This window comes from Aphelocoma coerulescens, chromosome 2 (assembly GCF_041296385.1).
Source record: "Aphelocoma coerulescens isolate FSJ_1873_10779 chromosome 2, UR_Acoe_1.0, whole genome shotgun sequence".
In the NCBI taxonomy this organism is placed as follows: Eukaryota; Metazoa; Chordata; class Aves; order Passeriformes; family Corvidae; genus Aphelocoma; species Aphelocoma coerulescens.
The window spans coordinates 158,180,699-158,204,206 of NC_091015.1; the positions used below are offsets into that span (position 1 = coordinate 158,180,699).

The following is a 23,508-nucleotide window of genomic DNA, read 5'->3' on the forward strand; positions in this document are numbered from 1 at the left end:
AACGCGGTGGGATGCGGTGCGGTGTGGTGGGACGCGGTGGGATGGGGTGGGATGGGGTGGGACGCGGTGGGACGCGGTGGGACGCGGTGTGGTGCGATGGGACGCGGTGGGATGGGGTGGGATGGGGTGGGATGCGGTGGGACGCGGTGCGGTGCGGTGCGGTGCGGTGGGACGCGGTGGGATGCGGTGGGATGCGGGGCAGGAACACGGGGCGGGCTGCTGTCGCTGCCCCGGGCTGCGGCCGCGGGCGGCGGGGGGCGGTGACGTCACAGAGCCGCTCGCCAGCACAACGTTCCATTGAGCCGAGCGCGTGCTCGGGCGAGCACATGGGCAGCGGGGCCCGCGCCGCTCCGCGCCCGCCGCTCCGCTCCGCTCCGCTCCGCTCCGCGCCCGCCCGGCCCCGGCCCCGGCCCCGGCCCCGGCCCCGGCCCCGGCCCGCCCGACCCCTGCCCGCAGCGGGCTTCGGTGAGTACCGAGGCCGCAGCGAGGGCGGCGGGGTGCGGGGATGGGGGGTATTTATTTGTTTATTCTGCTTTTGCCTTTACTTTCCCCAACCCCCCCGCGTTGTTATCCCAGTCCCCGGCGGGGCGTGCGGGTCGCGGCGCAGTTCGGAGCCCGGGCGCGGGGCTAGCGCGGATGGGGGGAGGGGAGGGTGCCTTTCGTGTTATTTATTTATCTTTGTTAAAGCGCTGGGTCGCCCGTGGCCTAAAAAAAGCAACTGCACGGAGAGACCCATGCGGATGGGGAGGAGACGGGGGCCGGGGCACCGTCCGGCGGCGAACACGGCCGCGATGGGGTCGGCGCGGCTCGGAGTGACCCGCAGCGATGCGCCCATCCCCCGCAGCTCCCCCCCACCCCAGGCTGCCGGGCCCGGGGAGGGACCGGGGCAGGAAGAAATGGGTGCCCACCCTCGCGTCCCGCGGTGTGGGGAGACCCCCGGGGCAGGGAGGTGACGGGGGGGTCCCCGCGGTGCGGGGCTGGACGAGCCCTCTGCAACTGCGCGGAAAATGCGCGCAGCGCGCAGGCCGGGGCGCGGAGCCGGCCTGCTGCCTGCCCTGCCTGCCCTGCCTGCGCTGCCTTCTCTGCCTGCTGCTGCTGCCTGTGCCTGCGGGGTGAATTCGGCTTTAACCCGCAGCGCTCGGCCACCGTTAGTGTGGTCAGCCTGGTCCTAAGCTGGGTATCAGGACGGCCTGAGGAGAAGACTGGGAAGATTCTTTGGATGTTCCACGGACCGTTTTTACAGGCGATTTTTTAGGCCGTCTTTTCCTTAAAAGTTGTTTAGGGTTTTTGAGTACTTTAATAGGCCTCAGTTTAGTTTTATATCTAAATAATACTGAAGTATTTCCATTGAGAGGGTGCTTTAGGACTTGGGTCTCAGTCTGTTAAACTGTTGGTTGCTGCATCTTAAAATACCATGTGGAGAAATCCCAGCAGAACTGAGAACTGAATCTGAGAGATGCTGCAGGCCTTCAGTGAGATCTTGTTAATCCCATCCTTGTTGACAAGTTTAGACTTGTTGTCCTGGCCACGTATCTGGTCAGACACAGCGAGCCGTGAGCCCTACACTAGTTCCTCTTTACCAATATGTTAAAAAATTTATGTTATTTAAGTCGTTGATTTGGAACAAAAGAGCTTTTCTGAGGGTGTATTAGATAGAACATGTTAGCCATTGCTACATACAAAGAATACACTATGGTTACAGCTGTATGAGATGGAGTGTTTATTTCTTCACAAGAGCAGAAATGCAATCTCACTAATGCCAGTTTGCACCAACTGCAGTCCACTTGTGTGTGTTATTTGAAGAGTACCTATACACATTGTTGCAAATTAGGAGGATATTAAAAAATGTGGCTTGGAAGTGTGGACATCACTAATAAATAAGCATACAGTCTGATACTTAGTCATGCATCATAAACATCCAATTTCCTTTTGATTGTGGTTTTAAAATTATTTAAGAAATATATGTGTTTTCCAAGCATGTGGGGCAGTAAGATGCTCTTTTGTGCTGGGAGCTGCATGTCTCTGATAAGTGCCAGCTCGCAGCCTAGGGAGGTTCAAGTCATTTTATATTCACTGTGCATCATTTTAGGCATGCACCTCTAACTTTATTCTTTCTCTCTCTCTCTTCTGTCTCTTGTAGCATTAAGTCAGGAGTATGGGTTACAGCTAGCTTAGGAATGTTATAATTCTGATTGGCCTGACTGTGCCTCTGTGTGTTTTAAGTTACATTAACGTAATTAGTGATACAGGTGCAGTTTGTCAGCCTGTGGGAACGCCTGTTTGGAGTAAAATGTGCTTGTGTGTCTCGCATCCCTGGGAGAGGGGCTGCGCCGGTCAGCCTGCACAGGGACAGCAGGAGCAGTGCCAGCTCGCTGCCTCTGCACGCCCTGGAGGATTTGGCATCGTTTGCATCTGCACGCTGATGTCCAGCCCAGTCAGAGCCGTCTGCAGTCGTGAAACTAAGGAAGGGCTCAGGCCTGCCGCCGTGCAAGGGCCCATCTGTTGCAGAAAGGAATCATGTGTTCCCATTAGTTTGTAAATTGAAACATTGGCTTCCTGGGTGAAAGTGCACGCTTGGAATATAACTTCGGCTAGAGCTGATGGATTTCAGAGGTGATGGTGAGTTGTGTATCCTGACGGCAGCACAGCTGTGTGGCTCTGTGTTACGGTGTGCTCTCCTCTCTGTGCCCCCGCACAGCCAAAGCCCAGTTTTTTGTTTCATTGAGGTCTTTTATCTTCTAAAATTGGAGCTTATGCTTAATTCTTAGCGAGATTTGAACCATGTCTTCCTGTTTTTAATCAGAATGCTTTACAAAGGCAGCTTATGCTTCCTGGCTGTATATATTTAATTCACTTTTTTTAATGAGAAATTGTTGTCAGGGGAAGGTGATGTGGAGCAAGGCTAGGGGTAAGAAAAGTGTATCTATGTACTTTCAGGGTATTGGTGCATCTTGTGTTTGTTAAGCACCTTTCAGCTGAATGTGTTTAGCAAATTATTACAATCTCACTTTTTCTACAGGCCTCTTTCTACAGGCTTTTTCAGTAATTATGCTGGTGCAGCTCTACTCGGAGTTGCAAGGTTGTAGTTACAAGTGTGACAGCTTTAAAAAGAATATTTTTCCCCATTGGTCTGTGCAGACAATAGTGCTGGCAAGCCATGGGGAAATGCTGAGTTTTGTGACATGGGAGGTGTTTCTTGCAGGATTACTGGGGGTTTGTCTTTTGCTCCCAGCAGATGAATTTAGCGAAGTCTGGTGTCAGGAACTCGTGGTGCAGTGCACCGCAGCTGTGTGCCAAGCAGTTCAGCAGTGCAAATGGGTCTGTCAGAGCCTCAGTGGAGCCTCTGTGCTGCTCTTGGTGCATCACTGCTGGGATGGAGATGCTGGGATGGTGGGCACGTCACCCTGACCCCTCACTGCTGGCCAGGGGGCTGGCGGTGTGGTGTGATGTGCTGTTTTGTGAGCCAGGAGGGGTGCAGAGCTGCAAAGTGAGCTAGCAGAGGAAAATGCATACCTGGTCAGGAAGTTTTTGCCTTTTTGCAACAAGGTGATAGTGATCTTATTTTGAAGTACAGCATGTTGTTTTCTGTCTCCTTGCTGGCTAGTAGCTTTAGTACTGAACACCTGCATAGTTCCTGGTGAGATTTATGAAGAGTGAAGAGGGAATGAAAATATCATCTGTCTCTTGACTCATTATCACTGTGTATGGGGCACGTTTTCCTATGTCACAGCTGCATCTGCTCCTGAGGTTGTCCATCTTCTTATGTAGCAAAGTGCTCTGTGTCCTGGCAAGCAGTACTGATGATGTGTGCCTGCATATGGCATTCTTATACCTGGGGGTACTCACCTTGTGGGTACAGTTCAGTGGAGGACAGCATTTTTTTGGGCTACCAGTGTTGCAATGAAGGAGTGTTCTCAGTTCTCTCTCTCTCTGGCAAGTGCCAGAGGTTGTTTAGAACAGAGCTTGCTGGTGGTGGTTTTTTCCCTGTCACTCCAAGGGTGGCAGGTGAAAAGCACTGAGATGGTTACCTGGAGTATCAGCTCCCCTCAGCTGAACACAGCAGCCTGCAGTGACTCAGACACTGGGCTTTTGGAGTGGTCTGGATGTGTATGATCTAAAACATCCAGATGTGTATGATCTGAATGCCTTATAATGCATGCTCGGATGGTATAATTCATTATGTGAATTCAAGGTATGGATGGGAATATCAGTGTGGAGCTCTATCCTACAAACCAGGGTAGGGTACCCCCAGTGCTGGGGGTATACTGTTTGACTGTCTCCAAGGTTTTCCTGACAGGTTTGTCCCACCCCTTCTGATGCCTGTGCTGACACATCTTCACTGCTATTGGTATCTTATATTTGTCAGCAGATGCTACAATTAAATCTCCCATCACCTCAAAGGAAAAATGATCCATGAATTACTGCTGGTATTGTGCATCATGCAGGAAGGGGCTCTCAAATGCAGCAGTGACAGGCAGAGCTAGAACCAGTGCCTGGTAAATAATTCAAATCAGAAATTATGGCAAATTAGAAATTAAAGGCAAGAGTGATTAGCCCCTGAAACAAATTGCCAAGAGAAGGGGCAGGTTCTCTCTCTCAGTCATTTCCGCCTTAAAGCCTGAGTCAGAAGAAGCAGTAGAAGAAGCTTTGTGTAAAAATTACTGGGCAGGTTCCTGAAAATCAGCTCGTTAGAAAGTTCCTTGACAAGAGAGGGAAGGCTTGACCATGCCTCCCACACTGTGAGGTTGGGTTGGCCAGCCATTGAGAGCCCGCCTGTGCTGCTGAGGTGTGGGCTGGGCTGAGCTGCAATGTGTGGAGCACTCAGACAAGGAAGAAAAAGCCCAAAGCCCTGGAAGGACTGTGTATTTGCATGGAAGAGTGTCATTGCACAGTGGAGCGTTTTTGCCATGAGACATTTTGGAAATCAGCCTTTTGTCACCTCTTTTGCTTGTGTCAGTCAGGAATACCCAGTGCCAAGTCATGTACCTGGCCAAGAGCTGCAGGATTTTGAGAGCTTTTGAGGGGAGAAGTTTACATCACTGGGGTTGTCATCTATAAGCTGGGGGCTTTTCCAGGCACAGGACCCACCTCCTCTTCTGGAGGATGAATGGCAGAGAAGCCTAAAGAAAGCCCCAAAAGGCTCTCCTGTTTTGGGGAGAGGAGGTCCCTACTGCAAGAGCAGTACCCAGAGCTATAGGCTGTTTCCTTAGAGGCCAGTGCAGAATAGAGCTGAGTGGCAAGACCACATCTCATCATGTAAGCACCTTGGAGAGACCCTCAGCAGAATGTGGGTTGTGCTGGTAGCCCCCAGACTTTGAAGTGGTCCTGTGCATGGATTTTAAGGTGGAAAACTCAGGTTTCCTAATCCCTCGTCATCATCTTCCCTTCCTCCAGCTGGATGGTCCAGTCTCCTTCTCCCTGGCTTTCTCTGAATGGCTGTTCTGCTGCCTGGCTTCCATGAATATCTGCTGGTTGGCTGCCTTATCTGTGCCTTAGCTTTATTGCTGGAATGGAGCTGGTTAAGGGGTATGTCAGCCCAGTAGCACCTTTGGTTTGGATGCAGCATCCTGATTCCTTGCTTGGATTTGGTAGAAGCCATCACCACTGTTAAGAAGCCAGTACCACTGTTAAGTTCTCCTGCTTCATGGGATTTTTGTAAGGTAGCAAATCCTACAGGTTCAAAGTCATTCCCAAGCAGGCATGGTACGGGTTGTCTGCTGCCTGCTTAATGTGCTGCATGCCTTTTGTCTCGGGTAATTTTGTACCTTTCCCAAATTTACAACAGCTGGATTTAAGAGGTTGCTTGCCTCACTTTTTTCCTCCCTATCAGGAGAACTAAAACTTTAGATCTTTTCACCAGTACTGCAGGAGTGGCATCCTGTGAGGTCCTGTATAGATCTCAGCTGGTATTGGGGAGCTATTACCAGCAACTTGAAAAGAACAATTTCATTTAGGAGTGTTATCTTTTAAAAAAAGCAGCAACCTCCAACTCTTGATTAGCACTTTGTATTTTGAGGCCTAGATTTGATCATACTGCAGCCACCTCATCTTGAAAATGTTGTCTGAGCAAAATCCCAGCCAAAATAAAATGCATTGCATTGCCTTGCACAGTTCCCTGCCCACACGGGGTGAGCCCTGAATGCACAGGTGGAAGGGGCATGCTGGCTGTGCATGGAACATGTAGTGCAGGAGGCTGGAGGCTTTTACAGTCTCTGTAGGTTTAGGAAAAGTGGCTTTTCCTAGACGTCTCTCAACGAGATGCTGTGTCCTTGCAGCTTAGTGTTGGATCAGGTATCACTGTCCCTGCCAGTGGTGCAGTGCTGGTGTTCATGTGGTGTTGTGTGTGCTGGTTTATGTGGTGGAAACAGCAGTCCTGGGCTCCTGGCTGAGCCTGTGGGATGTGGAGCAATCACCAAAGCCCAGACTGTGCTTGAACTCATGACAGCTCCCTGACTGGATAAAGCATGGGTCCCTCTTTGCTAATATTGATGTTTAGTATTATTATTATCCTCATCAGTGTAACCATCATTATTATTTTATAAGCTGTGTTGTAAACATAATGTTTATTGTACAGTCATGTAGTCATGCAGTCTCTAGATGTGATGTACCAAAACCCCTTTATGCTTCAGCTGGGGTTGTAAATAGGTAGTCACAGCTATCAGTGCAGTGGCCTGTAATTTAACACACAGAGCAAAAAGCTACCATACATCCTTTTGGAAATTTTTAGCAATGTTTCCAGCCCTGTAATAATAATAATAATAATAATAAATAATAATAATAATAATAATAGTAATGTTATTTAGTTTTGGTCCTCCTTCATAAGAGTAGGAAAGTCTGAAATACATTTTCCCAGAAGTTCTCCTGGGGGGAGCAAAGGCCAAGAGCTTCATGCTGTGCCACAGGCAACTGGGATTCTGCTCAGGGGTTTTAGAAGATGATGTTTGCAGTTTGAATTGCTGTATCCTTGGATTTACAGGTATGTCACATCTGGTTCTGGTTCTTCTTAGTTAGCTTTTTGGGATGAGTAAAGCTTTACACATTTCTTAACTGTTAAAAAGGCTGCTGTTAGATTGTTTAAAATTGCTAACAAAAACGTACTTGTGTTAGGTATTACAGAGGAAAATAATCAGCCTTTTATATGAACTGGGAGGTTGGACTGGAGACCCCAGTGGGTTCTTCCCACCAGCATGTCTCTGTTTTTGTGGTATCTGAGGCAAAACTGAAAAGCTGAGCTTCAGGTCTCCATTTGTGGAAGAAGATGGAAGGAGGCCAGCTTTCCTGAATACACAAGAAGAGTAAATAAATGTGATTAACAGGTTCAGAGAGGAAATTTGTCTTGCAAAGTTTTCCTTATCTTGGGTTGTTAGCATGAAGACCCACCAATTCTGCTTGTTAGAAGCATCTTAAAAAGATGATGGGGTTCCCAGTGATTGGCCATGGGGAGGGTTTGGTGTCTCAGCAAGGCATTTTTCTCCCCCCAGCTTCTACTCTTCTGCTTGACTCTTTCATCTGCAAATGTATCGGGGCAGCCACTCTGTTTCACAGGGTTGTTCACAGCATGGAATAGCAGAGGTGTAATGTCAGGTGGACCCTCAGATCCTCATTGAAATGTTTGTGCTCCTGTGTTTGACATGGTCAGAAATGGTAGTGATGACTTGTTGTGCTGGTTTGGCCAAATTTAGAAATATATCCTCTGAGAGAAGGCAGGTCACCACCCCTCCCCCACCAGGTTCGGGAAAAAATAAATTTTCCTTGAAGGAAAGTGAAAGAGATAAAAGCTATTTATTTAACAAACACACAGGAAAAGGAAAATAATGCTAAATAATAAAATCTCTCGCTGTGGAGAAAATACCTGGGAAGATGTTCGAGTCCTCCCTTTGGTCTCCTCAGAGCTGGGGCTTGGGCCAGGGCCAGGCCCTCTGTGCTCGGTGGAAAGTCCTCCCGATGTGTTCTGAGGTTGGAAGCAGTCCAGTAGCAAAGGGAGAAAATCCGAAATTCCAGGGAAGGGAAAAAAAGTTCAACTCTCAGTCTCTCTCCGGAGAAAAAGAAACTGAACAACTGGCCAAGAACTGACCCGGGAGCAGCAAGCCCGGTGCTTCCTTGCTCCCCTGCCTCAGCTGGGGAAAAAAAAAGTCGCTATCTCTGTGTGACCTTGAACAAGCTGCAAACTGCTTTGAAAAAGTTTTGTTCAGTTTTTCCCTCCCCCTCTCAGGCTCAGTTTAGAGGCATAGAAAGGCACAAGAATTAATTTCTGAGCATAGGGCAGCGATATGGGATACACATCATAAAGCCACCCCAAGACACTTGTGTAGATTGCTCTTTAAGGGTCTGGTGGCTGCAACTAACACAACCAGACAGAAAAGAAGCTTTTGAAGACTTCTCACCAAACAGCTCCATGTTTCAAGTGCAAATGCTGAATGTCTGGAAATAAGACCTTCTGTAGCTCCTGTTTTACTCTGACAGTAAGAGTGAATACTGGCTTTTCATCTTTCATAGCATGGTCAATGGCCATTCTTCATATGGAGGAAGAAAAGGAAAGGGAAATTAACAGTGATTTTATAATTGTAATTCTTAGGATAAGTGTATCAAGTACTGTCTACAGGTTACTAGGTGGTAGTTGGAGTATAACTATCTTTGAGACAGGTTGTAGCCTGTTCAGAGCTCAAGATGTTGCCATTAGCATAAAGCACAACATTATATTTCCTGGGGATTCAGCCTGTACCTCTGTTGGTACCCACTGTCCCTGCCTTCCTTATAAATCTTGATGAACTGAGAGACTTTTAGCAAAAAGCTTATTTTGCAGGATATTTTTAATAACTTTTAGTGAGTATTTTTCTTGGACACTTTTGTGAGACAAATTACAATAAATAGAATTTAAATTCTGTACATCTCTCTGTTAATCAACACCACTTCATGGATCACGGCAGTATGGTAGGGGAATGTATGGCAGGAATCCAACAACCTTCAGACACTTGTCCTGATCCTCTGAGATTGGGAGAGCTTACAGTTCTTCTAGCTAATGCATTTCACCTTGTAATAATATTAGGAGTGCTAATATTCATAGTGATAAATACCTGTATCTTGTTCTGCTTGGAAAATTTGGATGTTGAGCAGGTAAAAATGTCGTCTCCACTGGGGCAGCCAAAAGACAGCTCAGGCTGGTGCAGGTACGAGATACCATCCAGAATAGGCTGACATGTGGGATCCATGCTCTCTTGAAAACCAGGGCTAAATCTCTTTAAGGCTTCCTTGAGGTGTGACAAGGCCTGGAGACCCATGATTAACATTAATATTTTATTTGAAGATAGTCAGGGATTCTGATGCCCATTAGAACCTGCCAAGCATTAAGGCTGAACTCCTGTGGCTGCAGTTTCACTGGAGGCTTGGCCAGCAGAGCAGGTCTGCACAGAGGCTCCTGACCTCCTTCCTCAGTGGCAGGGCACAGTGGTGCCAAAAGAAGGAGCTTGAAGTCACGTATGAGTTCTTTGAAATGGCTGGTACCATAGGAAAAACAATGAGATTGTCTTCTCCCACCAGTGTTGGCACTTGGAGCCCCACGCTGCCTTGCAGGAGGTGACCTGGCTGGGCAGCCCAGGCTCGGGTGTGAAGATGATCTGTTTAAACTTTTAGTACCCAGCTGCTGCCAGGGAGCCAAGTTCCTGAACACTGTTGGTTCATTGACAAGGAGCAGCTCTCTGAGCTCCAGCAGTGCCCAAGAGCATGAGGAAGGGAGTGAAGAGCCTGCCGTGCTATCCACAGGTGGTCACTTGAGTGGGATAGTTAGGAGTGCTCTTGACTTTTTCCTAGTGATAAACTTTCTTATTTTGTGTTTCTGTCATGTCTGGCTGTTTATCAGGTGCAGCACCTCTTCATGGGAAGAGTCCTGGTCTTGTGCTTGACATTTGCTGTATCTTGGCTTGACAACAGCAGTGAGATACTTGTGTAGGGAGCCTTTGAGTGAAGGGAGCACTGGCCCATCCAGAAAGCTGCAGCACATCTCTGCTGTGTGTCTTTCTTTGCTGGCTTCTGTATGAAATACAGATCAAGTTTTGAGGTCTTTTGTTCTGTTGTTAGTGTTCTTCCTGAATTGCCTCAGGTAGCTGGAACACTGCTTAAAACTGTGTGCCAAAGGCCATAGGAACTTTCGGCAAGGAAATGAAGCTCTGCTCTCTGAGGGTCCAGTTTTGCATAAATTGTGCAACCCCAAGTGATAAGGATCACCATAAGCCTACCTCATAGTATTCTGCTCCAAGTTATGTCCAACTGAAGGTCCTTTTCCTAAATACATAGCAGTGTTTTGTATGATGTTTAAAGACAGTTAAGGAGCACACAGGCAGAACAAGACCCTCCAGTGCTGGGTTAGAGGAAAGAAGAACATGTATCAGATGTTAGTTCATCAGCTAATACAGTACCCAAAAGAGAATATGGTCATGACTGCAGAGTTTAAACAGCATTGAAAAAAATATATTTGACTGCAGTACCAGTTACCTGCAGTGATTTGAGCCTTTTAGGAATATAAAAAAAAGTTAGGAAATTGCAAGATTAAGGTATGGGCCCAGACATCCTTAGCTCTGCCCTCCCTTTCTTCACCCGTTTCAAACTAGGGTTAATTATCAGAAATTTTCTGTGTCACAAGACTGCTTTGTAGCACTTTGTTGCATTAGCAGGTTAATACAAAAGAGAGTTGCAAGCTCTATTATCTAGCAGATGTGTTAAATGTTAAATTAATATTTTGTTAAAACTATGTTGCCTCATTTATCACCTGGGATGGTCTCACGGATTCCAAGTTAATTAATGTAGGACTCTTGGTCCTCATCTGTTTTGTGTGTCTCAAAATGTGATATAAACAAACCAGCAGTTAGAAGAGGAATCTCAAAGTCAAGATCATGATGGACATTGTGGCTACTTTAGTTAGGGGTTGTTTCTGTGTGGTTTGATGGATGTGGTGGTTCTGATGTGGGCTACTGCTTACTGCTGGTTTTTTCAGTAATGGGGGATCTTTACACCATATCCATTAGTGGTTTAAGCAGGAGTTCAGAGAACAGGGAATGGCTGGGTCTTTGCTTGTGCTTTGTTGTGGTTGACCCCCCAGCTTCCTGTCTAAAGTGGGATTCTTAGATGTGCCCATCCAGGATTGCCATGTATGGTGAGTTGACAGTGTCTCCTTTGGCATGGCTCCATTCTGGTCAGCCTGCCTTATTTGCTTCTGCTTTCTATCTATATCTTGGTTTTACCCTAGGTCATTGGGTCTCTGGGACAGGGTTTGACCTTTCTGTTCTATTTTTATATAACATCCAGCACAGACAAGTTTGGTATCTCAAGCTCTTGGTGGTGCTGTATGTAATGCCAATAACTAACAGTGCTGATACTCCTCCTGGGCATCTGTGGCTGTTTGTGCATACAGTGACCATACGCTGCCATAGAGTGGAATTTCTTACATAGCTGTGTTGTCTCAGCTCTGAGTAGCAGTAAAAGTGGCAGCCGGCTTGGTACAAGAAGTGTACAGAAATCATTTCCATGCCATGAAAACTGTCATTGCTGACCTGGCTGGTGGTGAAGATACAGAATCACAGAAATCCTAAAATGATTTGTGTTGGAAGGGACCTTAAAGATCATGTTGTTTTAGCTCTCCTTCCTAGAGAAGGTTGCTCAAAGCCCCATCCTATGTGACCTTGAACACTTCCAGGAATGGGGAGTCCACAGCTTCTCTGGGCAGCAAGTGCCAGCGTCTCACCATGCTCACAGGAAAGAATCGGCTTTTGTCCAGGGCAGTGTAGATAAAGCATAGCACAGTTTTTCTACTTGTGCTTGTAAGAAATAACATTTCTTGTATTTTATATATGTACAAATATATGTGTGAAAGCATAATTGCCTGGGTATCTCTAACTTTGCTTCTTCCTCCTAGTTTCTCTCCACTTCCTTGTTTCTGTTCCACTTTGTGTTTGAGTGTTATGCCTATGGTGTTTTTCATAAGCCTATTTCCCTTTCTTTTTCTTACCTTCTTTCCCCTTTCTTTTCTATTCTAGCTTTTCATTCTTTACCTTCTTGTCCACATATTTGTACTCCAGGTTGGTTTACAATTTCTGTTTTGTGTGGCTTCTCCTTTCTCTCACCAGGGCAGGTTGGCCAAACACCCTGTTAACCTCTCAGCACACCCCAAAGGTTGGTGACCAGAGAATGATGTCAGCTGTGCCCTTAATTCTTGGAAAAAAGGAATAAGAGACTTGGAGCTGCTCTCATTTCCCTTCTTTCTAAATGATTCTCAGCCTGGATGTTTTGGTTTCCCTTGCCTGCTCTGGATTGCAGCTGCTGTGGGTCAGTGGATATTTCTCATATCTGATGGTTAACAATAAAATTGAGGTTAATGGCCACAGGTATCCCCTGCACCTCAGACTGAGTGGTGTTCCTTTCTTGGTTGCAGTCTGTACTCGAAGCCCAGACTGCATTCCTTCTGTTACCTCTTATCTTGCTGCTGCTAATTTTGGTAGCCTCCTCTGTCATACTGCAAGCCCAGGGCTTCTCCACCTGTTTTCAGCCCCGTTTCTGCCCTGCGTGGGGCTGAGGCCCTGGTTTGTGGTGGTTCTTAGAGGGCTGCCGTGCCCTCAGGGCAGAGCTTTTGGCTGTGGGAAGAGTTGAGGTGCTGGGTTTGTGTGTGCATTGGTGATGGCTCGATTTGAGCCATCCCCCTAAGAAGATGCCACCCGTGAAGAGCAAGAAGGCAGCATTGGGAGCAGGAGCTGGGGACGTGTCCTGTGCAGCACTTGCCAGTCTGTGCAAGCAGTGAGTGCTGCTAAACTGCCTCTTTTAGGGGTTGACTTGTAGACAGTAAAACAGCATTTTGACTGCTTTCGATTATAGAAACAGAGAGATCTGAAATGGGAAAGGCTTTGATGTTGGTGATCTGCAGAACATCCTCAATATCACTTGACAGCAGACATTTTATTCTCTGCTGCATTTATTCTCAGCTCTTGCAGCAAGGCATTGGTTGGGTGACTTTGCTTGCACAGCTGTTTTGGTTTTTTTCCCCCCAAAAAATCCCAGGACTCAGCACTACATTTCCCATCCTGGAAATCTGATGCTTCTAAGCCCCGGTTTGTGGCATTGGTTATTTTCTGTGCATGGCAATTCCTGAACATGCCCAGCCAGCACTCCCCGGGGTCAGGTTGGGTGAGCTCTGCTGAGCGTGGTTCAGGCACACAGACCTATGGAGGGGCTTTCCTTCCAATAGATGGAAAGAGGGTTTTTTTCTTTCTTGGAAAGATGTAACCCGAGCATAAAATTTCAAGGGATGTCATCAAAGTGAATAAACAGAAATCATACTCCAGACATGAAGTTCCCTTCATGTGGCTGATGATAATACGTGAGGCTTCTTATGTGAAATGTGAACACTCAGTGTCGTGTTTCATCCAGGATGACGCTTCATTTTCTTTTCCTTTTTTTTCCCCTATGCAATTCAGACTTTCACAGGTGGTGCAAGTGTCCTCTGCCTCTCACCCCCACCCCTCAGCCCCCTTGGATGAGGGACTATTTCAGGCCATGCATATAACCTGATCCTGCTGATGACCTCTTGCACCCAAGGATCATATAGTGAGAATTGTTAGGGTGATCTGCTATTTTCAAGACACTCAGGCCTGATCCTGTTTCCCTTGCTTGCCCAAATGGGATTTTTTTTTTGCCCTGGCTTAGTTTGGCTCAGGAATGGGCTGTTTGTCTCCACATGAGTTTGGTGCTGTCAGTCCACTGAACACAGTGGTGGCACCTGAACTTCTCTTATAGCTGCAGCCTCAGGGTGGGACACTGAGTGACACTGGTTGACTTGTGGGGTGCCAAGGACCTTGCCTTGGAAAGCATAAGGAGCAGATCGTCGCTGAGGTAACCTGTCAGACAGCTCAGAAGATTTGTTTCTAAATCCAGCTCTACCTAATGCCGAGCGGTCACTGTGCAGGTCCTCCCAGATTCAGTGGTGAGGCTTGCAGTGCTTCTGGTCCTACATTTTTGGGCTCAAGTGGGGTAGACTTGCAATACTGGGAGACATGCTCACATCGTTCTTAGCCAGCATCCTGTCTGCGGCGATGGTCTAAGGCAGGTGCTTCAAAACAAAACAGAACAAAACAAAACAAACCAAAACCAAAACAAAAACTGTGGGTGAAAGTGAAATAGGTGGCTAAAAAGTAGCCAGGTCATATGAGCAGTTTTCTACCAAAAACATTTCAAGCTCATGTTGGCTTGTGCCTGAGTCATGCCTGCTCACTGGAGGGCTTGGTGATGAGTTGAAGGTGTCAGATTCCAGCTAGTTTACAGCATCTGAACAAATAAATCTTTCCTTTCTTCCCCTCCAGTATCTAAGTGTGTGGCCTTTGCTACTTTAGTGTCTCTTTTAAGCAGCTTAAAAGTTTTTCTAAGTGAAATATGCTTCTGTGCTGCAGTTGAGAGATAAATATAGCTGATGAGTTGAAAGAAGGCCATAGTATGTGTTATGTTGCCTTACCCAGTATTTTTTTCTTTTTGTGGTGATCCTGTGCTAACTCAAAATGGAAAATCTCCTGAAAGATGTTATTTTTCCTGTTTAAAGAAATTACAGGCCAGAATACCATTCACTGCCTTAAGCTGCATCCAGTAAATGATTAACCCCCCACCCTTCTTCTCCAGCCCAGCGCCGTGTGTTTGGAAAGCGGGCGCGTTTGCAGCTGAGCCAGCTCTAATAATAATAATTCATGTTGAGAAGCACAGAGCAGCCTGTGATTAGCAAAATAATTTTTGCAGAGTATATAAATTGAGAGGTGGGGTTTTGACAAGGTGAGAGGAGTGCACACTGCAGCTTCCTGGGGTGGCAGTGGACTCCTGTCTTCCTGTTGACATTCTCCCTGTAAAGTTGGGTGCAGGAACTGTGCAGAGCAAAACATGTTTGTAAAATGCTTTTGAGTTTTTCCAGTAAATTCTGGTGGTGAAAGAGCAGCCAGAAAACTTGTAAATAAGAGTTTTACACTGTGCTCAGCTCCCTGGGGTAATTTTTTTTTTTTTTAAAGTTTGGATACTATTGTTGGATTTGATTTCTTAGCTTGCCAGGAGGTCAAACTTTGACTATCTGTTGGCTCTGGAACCTAAAAAATAGCCTAGGAGCCCTTCCAGAACTTCTCCTTCATGGGTTCTGGTTCAGATCCAGCTCAGTGGGATGGAGAAGGATGTCTCTATTACAGGACTCTGCTCTGACATGTATAAAGGCAAGTTTTAGGCTCATAGCTGGTGACTTGTTGCCTTAAAATCTAATCTGTCCTGCTGCCTAACAACGAGCAGAGCATTTTACACATGCTTTCCCCTCCATGCTTGGTGCTTGGTCAGCAAGGGCAGAGTTTCTCCTGGGCAGCCGCTGTGCCGGAGCTGCTGGCACAGAGCAGGTTGGGAGGTGGCACAGGGCACACACAGTTTCCATTGGCCATCACTGGTGCAGGGCTTTGGGGTAGAGCTCACCCCAAAGGCAGGCCCAGGATCAGGGGCTGTTGGAACTGATCTAGCCCAAAAAACCAACAGAGCTTGGGAGATGCTTCCTAAGGATGGTGGCAAGACAGGCATCCCCAGACAACCAATCTGTGGATGGACCTCTGCCTGGGTGCTGCTCAGCCTATGTACCCTCCCTTTTTGTAACATAATTTATCTTCAAATAAATATTGTATCTAATAGAAACAAGTCTCTAGAAAAACAGGTTTAGGCTAAAATGAATAGGGGGTATTCCTGTATCAGTCTAACTGAAGCCAGATCAATCTCTTCCAGACTGCCTTAAGTGTTTGCAGTGGACTTGTACAAATAGGGCTTGAATCTTCCCCCTTGATGCTTGCTACTGTAATAGACAAATAATAATAATTTTTAAAAAGTGCCTTAGTTAGATTTGTTTTACTTGAGGCAAGCAGGTGGAGTGCATCCTTTGATCCTTCCCATCTTTTGTTTGTTGTGATTTTGTGTTTTTCTTTCCTGTATCTCTTTTGCTGACAATAATCAGAAGGGCGTGTGTGTGCATGCATGTATGTGCATGTATGAATACACATGGCACACATTCACACACTTACCTTAAGCTTTTTCTGTATTATAAAGTACGTAGCTGCTTTTTTCCCCTGTCAGAGACAGCTGGTATTGCCTGCATCCAGCTAAACAAGCCACCGAGTTAATACCACCATGGTTCAGGAATACCGGGTTCAGGAAACCCGGTGAATGTTTTTCTAATAAGAGGATATTCTGGTCCTCTTGATAATCAGCCCCCCATTGTAAAGTCATTTTGAGTCAGAGGTTTAAATCTTTGTTCCAGTGGAAAAGATTTTTATGGGCAGCACAAACAGGCATTACAGTCTGGGTATTTTTTTTAGCATAGTTGCTTAAAATAGCACAGATTCTGAATCCAAGGGAAGAGAAAAGTTGAAACAATAGAAATCATGGTCTGGTGGCACAAACCTTTTGCTCCACCCCAGCCCTTGTTAGAAATTTGGCAGAGGCAGCAGGCTGGGTTTCCTTGCTGTGACACTGAATCGCATGCTGGTGATTGCTCTGGGCAGTTGGGTTTCTGTCTCTGCTGGTGGTCACCCTGCTTTTGTTTTGAGGATGTCATAATATGGTTTTTGAAGTCAAAATTATGCCCGTTATATGCAGATTTATTCTCCTGCTTCCTTCTTGTATTTGCAGGCAAAAGGCTTTTCTGGGAAATGTGCATTTTGGAAACATGTTGTCCCCATGATTTTGGGTTTTGATCCTTTTTCCATTCCCTTCTTTCATACTGTGAGTAGGACATCCCCAAATGGGCCCAGTTCCTCCCACCAGTCCTGCACAACTTATTCATTACCTTTGTTTTCACTGGCCGGGGTTGCCACGGCAGCAGCAGCCTTTGGGATAATGATTTTGTCATGGCAGAGCAGCGGAGTCCACACCTCAGGGAAGGTGTGACTTGTGTATTGATGAGGTGGCAGATGGCTCAGAGGAGATGGTACCCAGGTCAAGGTGAACTGGGAAATCTATCCAGATTTTCCTGTGCTGTAGAGGATGCTCCTGGGTGCATGGTGGGTTTTGCCAGCAGCATTGCAGCGATGGAGCTCAAAGCTCTTAAATTTTCTTTTGCTCTTCATTCCTGAGCAGTCTGGTACTGAAAGGTGGCCATGCATCATTTTCTGCTTCCCCGTCTGATCCAGATGCTGATGTTGGTGCTGGTGTAGCAGCTGGGCACGCTCAGATGTGGCATCACCCTTGCACCTGCTGTGCTGCAGGTGATGGATGTGCTGCCTCTAGAGCAGCTTCTTCCTTATCCTTGCAGGTCCTTGGTGAGACCTTCTCCTGGCAGGTGAGATGAGCTCTCCTCTTATCTGCCCCCAGCTATCTCGGTGCATACCTATGCTGTAAGCACTTCACCTGAGCAAACAAGAGCAGCACTTTGATTGCTGCTTTATTGCACAGGAACGGCAGCCGTGGTGCAAAGAACTTTTACACCGGGCAGGGCCTCAAATTGCCAGTCCTTGGTCCCAGGTACTTCCTTCGTTCTCCTGACTCTGATATGGAAGCATCTTTCCAAAATTAAAAAGTGACAGCAGTCTTACTCCTTTCCCTAAAGCAGTCCCTGAGGATGGAGGAACGGCAGGGTTAGCATCTGGAGCTGACGCATTTATTATTGATGATGTCTTTAAATGATTAAACTAATTTTCCTTGCATTATTTAGGGAAATTATGATATTCATCATTAATGGAAAGATGTCTGGGGAAATGTGTGATTCACAGCTGTAAATACCTTCTCTCATTTTGTCACTTGCTGCCTGTCTTCTCCCAGCTCTTGTTTGTCATTTTGGAGTCAGTGTTCGTCCTGTCAGTACCTCCTGCTGCCTTCCCCCTTGATGTAGGTGACTCGTGGTTGCATAAGGGTGAGGTGACTTTTATTCTAGACAGGTGATTTAATTTTCAGTGTCACCAGGGCTTACATAAGGGATGTAATAATCTGGATAAGGAAATAAGGTTTAGAAACTCTTAAGTACATTTAAGAGCTCTTTCTAGCAAATGTTATTCATATTTGTGTTCTTTATATTACTGTCAAGGATAATGGGAAGCATGAACAACCCTGGCATTAGTTATGCTTATCTCCCCATGATATGGTGCAGTATTATAGCTGGGGTTTATTGCAAAATGAGGCATTGTTAACAGATAAGGTGGCTGTGTCAGGGTAGATTTCCCTCTGCAGAATATGGGAGTCCCTTTGCACCAATTAGTTTTACTGAATCCTTTGCACACAGCGGAAATACTTCTTACAGGGTGTGATTTTAAACGTGACAGTTTAGTTTTTAGCTTACTTGCTGTCCCACAGGACACCAACATCCATCGGTGAAGCTTGGGTTGACCTCCATATAGTAAACTCAGTTGTCTTCAGTCATTAATCTAAAAGCTATTTTTAAAAGAAGAGGGTGTTTAGATGGAATCTCAATTGTTGATATTCAGTCTTTTGGCTGAAACTGTATGTCTGCCTCATGCAGAGTGGTACTGCGAGGTGAAGTGGATAAGAGGAATGTGAGGTTGCCTCCAGGCTAGGTTGGGAGGTGAGAACCTCACCTTCGAAGGGGTTTGTGGAAAGGTTGAAAACGACACTAGGAGTCAGTGCCTTCCTCTAGAGCATGCAGAACAGAAATAGCCTTAAGCAAAAAAAAAAAATCTAGGTAAGTGGTTCCACCTCTTCATTCTTCTTCCTGCCTTTACTAATCTTTATTTCTGGTTTTCAGACTTAAAATCATTCCTGTAGGAGCCTGGGAAAGGGTTCATGCTTTTGTAACTTCTCCCCATACAGCTCTGTAAGGGAAAACAATTTCTCTGCTACTTTTTCACCCTGTTTCATTGGCGTGAGAGGCAAGAAGAGGTAAGAGGTGCTTCTCACCTGACATCTCAAGCTTGAGTGCCCTTACAGTGTCTTTCTGGTCTGAGTGGGGTAGCACAAGCAGGGACCTCACAGGTGTGTGGCAGCCTGGGAATGTAGTGATTTTGGAGTGGACCTGGATGAAGGCCTCTCAGCTTTTTCTGTACTTTATATTTTGTAGTCCTCATCCTTTGGGCAGGCTGCTGAACCCCAAAGCACTTGGTTATGCAGGGCACTGTGGTGGTGCTGGGGGAAAGGAGGCCCCACTCCCTGGCTTTCCCTGCCAATCAGTTCAAGTCCAAGAACATAAGGATTTATTGTTTTCTTATTCCACCTAATCTCTCTATAGAGGCTCTGTTTAATATCTTACCCTTGTTTGAAATGTGGAATTCATCTGCTGCTATTATTATCCCAACACAAAGGGGCCATGAAACTCTTTTTTGGTTCAGCCCAGCCCGGATCACTTTGTGCTGGGGATCCTGGCTGTGGGATGGGGCTGCCCTGGCTACATCCTCTGCAAAATAATGTTTTTCCCCTTGTTCTGCAGCTACAGATCCTTTTCCTCTAAAAATTGTGAGTAGGGTGGGAGGTTGCACAGGATGCTTTTGGGGGCCTCGTTCTCTGAGGAATCTTTCATCACCAGTGAGTGATGCAGAAAGTGCAGAGGAGACATAGGATGGTTTTCCTAGCTTGAAACCTCTCATGTAGCCCCACAGTCTTGCTTCTGGATTCCTTCCCAGCAAACTCTAACCCATCCCAGGAGTTTAACTGGGTCCTTTCCAGATGCTTCTTGTAATCTTCTTGTCGCCTTCTTGTGACTGGTAAATGACTGCCACCTCTCCAAAATTGCAGCCCTGTCCCTCCCGGGAAGCACCTGGCAGCCAGCTGTCCCCTGTGCCATGGATAACATCACATTTATCCTGTCCTGGGCTGTGCCTGTGCTCACAGCTGGTCATGGGGCTGTGCTGGCTTTGCCAGTGCTGAGCCTCGTCACAGGCACATGCTCCCGGGGTGCAGCGCTGGCTCCCTCCGGCCCCTGCTTTGGTGGGAAAGGCAGGGAAAAATCCCCTGAATTCTTCACTGCTGACTGTGAAGGGCAATTATTTAATGGGATTTTGCGCAGAGGGAGCCCAAAAAGGTTAGGCTGTTCGGAATCTGAGCCATGAGGCTGCACCGGATGAGTCATGGGGAGAGGAATAGAAATCTCTGAGTTATAATCCCTAATACTACAGAGCAGATTTGCTCTGGGCTGTTTTTGTGTTCCTATGTGCTGACTAATGTGCAGAGAAACAGTGAGAGTGCTTTCTCTGCTCTTTCACCCATGAAGAATGCAGTCCTGTGTCCCCCTCCTCGCCTCCATGACTTACCAAGCCTGGAGTCTCGTCGCTTCCCAGACAGCTGAGCAACACTCACCCTCCTCAAAACCCCCCAAATTCCAGTGGCAGCAGGGTGGGCTCTGGCACTTTCCCAGCTGAGGGGATGTGCCGGGGCAGGACCGTGTGCCAGCAGCTGTTTGTGCCCCTGCGGCTCTGCACCACTGGCAGTGGGGGGACAACCTTGAAATGCCCCATCTTGCAATGGGCACCTGCTCTTTGAGAATCTCAAAGGGATTTATGAAGGGGGTTCAGCAGGGTGGCAGCCACCCAGCACCTACAACTCAGTGATAAAAATACGCTGAAGTGAGCTAGCTGCCATTTCCCTGGAGATATTCCTACAGCTTACCTGAGCCAGACCCCAAGAAGTTTGAAATCTATGTATTTTTAGAGGACATGTCAGTTTTGCCATTTTATTCTGTCAACCTGCTCTCATTGTAATTTCAGATTCAGATGGCACCATGATTCCTCCTATCTTAGATTCATTTTGATTAGATCTCCTCAGAAGGCATGTATAAAATCAATATTCATTTAATAAAATATACCTGCCCCTAGCCCTTTTCATGCACTATATTGGGGCCAGGGATAGAGTATTAAACTGAGTCCCTGGGACTGGTCTTGTCAGCAGTGGCAGCAGCAGTAAGAGGCATCAGACATCCCCAAAACTGTGGTTGAGAGGCTGCAGGAGGTCAGGTTGTGGGTGACAGAGTGGGTCCCCCAGAAAGGACAGCTTTGTCCTTGGGAGCCAAGTTTTGTCTGTCTTGTTACTCTAACTGATTAGATTCATTTCCTGGATGTGATAACTGACTGACATTTTTAATGTTACTTTACCAATATGAACTGCTGGTTTAGACTCTGTAAGATTAAAAAAATACTTTTTAGTATTTTTTTTGCTTAAAGAATGTAGAATTGAAAACTGAATGAACACTGTACTTGCTCACACACAGAAAAGTGGTGCACAGAAAAATGTTACAGAGATTGTAATTTCAGTGAGGAAAGTTGTTTGTTAGAATATGAGGCTGTTCTTTTTCCTTACAATATCCTTAATTAATTTTTCATTATGACGGGTATTGGTGATAAGGTAAATGCTCCTCCCCAGAGAAGAGCTGGTGGCATCCTCATCCAGGAGTGGCAGCTCAGAGTTCCTAGTGCTGGATCTGAGTTCCACTTCCCTTGGGTTTTGTACACTTTAAACTGCTCAGACAAAGAGACAATCTGCACTGTGAAGTTCCTACATTGTTTTGTTTGGGTTTTATTCCTCCTCTGTAAGGTTACTTTTTGCTTCCCTGATGGTATTTGCAGCCTCTCTGCAGGAAAAGAGGAGGCAGCATTTAGGAGAGCAGTGCGCAGTTGGGCAATGCAGATATCACTTAGGAGAGGTTATGTTATCCACTCTCCTGTTGCTGAGTAAAGCCCTTCTGCTGTGCAGCCCAAAGCAGGAAAAAATAAAATTTCTTCAGCAGAAAAAAACCCTTTTTTCTGTTTTTTCTTTCCCACTGCCTCCTTAGTACTCTTTCCAAATCAATTGCATTTCCTCAGCAGAACTACAGAGGTTGTGGCTGTGGGTGTATTCTGAACTTTATTTTAATTTATTTTTCAGCATTTCACAGGCTCGTGGGACATCTTAAGTATGGATCAAGCCAAGGCAAACGTGAGATGCTTTGGTTGCTTATCTTGGTTGTTTGTAGAAAGGGCCTGGTATGCCTTTGGGTGTGAGGATAGGGAATTTGCAAGTCTCTGGATATGGATTATTTTTTTTTCTTCTGTTGTGCTTATGAGATTTAAGGGGGAAAGGAAGTCTTTGTATATTAAAGTGAAATTTTAATTTTTTAAGTACGACAGCATTTCTGTATATGCAAAGTCTTCGCTGACTTGATATTTAATTCTTTATCTTTTTTTGCCACATTACCTGTAGTGATGCAGATGTTGGAGTAAGTGCTTTTACACTGCTGTGCTGACCTGGAAAGCAGACAGACATTTTCCAAATCAAATCCAGCACTTTAACATAGGATCACGCCCCCAGCCTGCCTGGTTGCTGCCTTGGGTTGCAGCCTCAGCCAGCCTTGCCTGCTGTGACCTGTGATGCTGTGATGGTAGCAACCCCTGCCTTATGAGCAGGCAGGGAGGGTGATAGGTTTTAAATAAATATCCATCCAGCTGAGCCTGGTCAGGGGTCTGAAATGAGAAGTGGATTTCCTCTGCAAACATCCCCATCCTTATACACAATCTAAATGAAATGGGGTTACTAATTAAATTAATGCACTCTTGGCATGTAGAAGAGTGTGTTAAAGCAGGTGACACAATCCCACCAGCTTTACTGGAGGGGGGGACATGTCACTGCTGCCAGGCTTTGATAGAATGAGGGCAAACCTCAATAAGATGCTGATGTTTCTGCTTTGCCTTATATTTGCATATTTCCCTGTGCTTTCACAGGCCTGCTTGCTTGCAAATGGTTATCCAAACATTAAGTAATCCTCATCACTTTGGAGCTGTTATTGGTTGTAGTTTTTTTTCTTGAAGGGTGGGAGGGCCTTGTGCTAGATGTTGAAGGTGGAGCTTCTCCGAGAGATTGGACCACCTCCACCTGGGACAGCCCAGCAATGCACAGCAAGACCTGTCTAAACGCAGACTCATTATGTTCTAGAGTACACTTGAGTGCTACCGGAATCTGGATTAAAAGCAGAACTCCTGGTTATTCCTGACCAGCTGCAGCCGGAGCATTTTAGGGGATATATCCTGTGGTTTATTGTGCTGGGGTGGCTTGAGGTTTGTCTCCAGCTGGTTGTCCCTGATCTTCCTGCAGGCTGGAGCATCTGTGCTCAGGTTTTTCCCCTAAGTCCTCAGTGCCAATGAGGTGTATTTCAACTTAGGGAGAGGCAGTGCAGCAGCCGTGCCTGTGTACAGACAGGCTTTCCTGTTCACTTGGCTGAGAATATGAAGGCAAAACCAGGGTCCCAGATTTTCTGTGGAGCGTATGGGACCCCTCAGCAGATGTGCATGGAGACACCTCTGCTGGGATCTGGGGTGTGCCCTGACTGATATAAACCCTCTGGTCTCATGAACACCCTTGCAGCTCCTGAGTCCAGCCTTACGTTAGAAGGCAGTGGAATACAAGAAATGAATCCATTCGTGTATCCTGGTAGTTGTATCAGAGCCACTGGGGATGTCCAGGAGGAAATGGAATCACATGTTGGCAAGGCAGCAGCTGCATTTACTGGCTTAGCTGAGATCTGGTCATTGAAAATCTGCAGCTGAAAGGCTGGACTATGAA

The 23,508-nt window shown here is 46.5% G+C and overlaps 1 long non-coding RNA gene across 2 annotated transcripts in view; it reads left to right on the plus strand.

Moving 5' to 3' along the window:
• The first annotated feature begins 2,288 nt into the window (after nucleotides 1-2,288).
• The window catches only part of LOC138105468 (uncharacterized), a 40,302-nt gene continuing 19,082 nt past the window's right edge, over nucleotides 2,289-23,508 (plus strand). For both annotated transcript variants that reach the window (XR_011148487.1, XR_011148488.1), the window contains exon 1: nucleotides 2,289-2,619. This is a non-coding gene — a long non-coding RNA (uncharacterized lncRNA). The remainder of the gene's footprint in view (nucleotides 2,620-23,508) is intronic.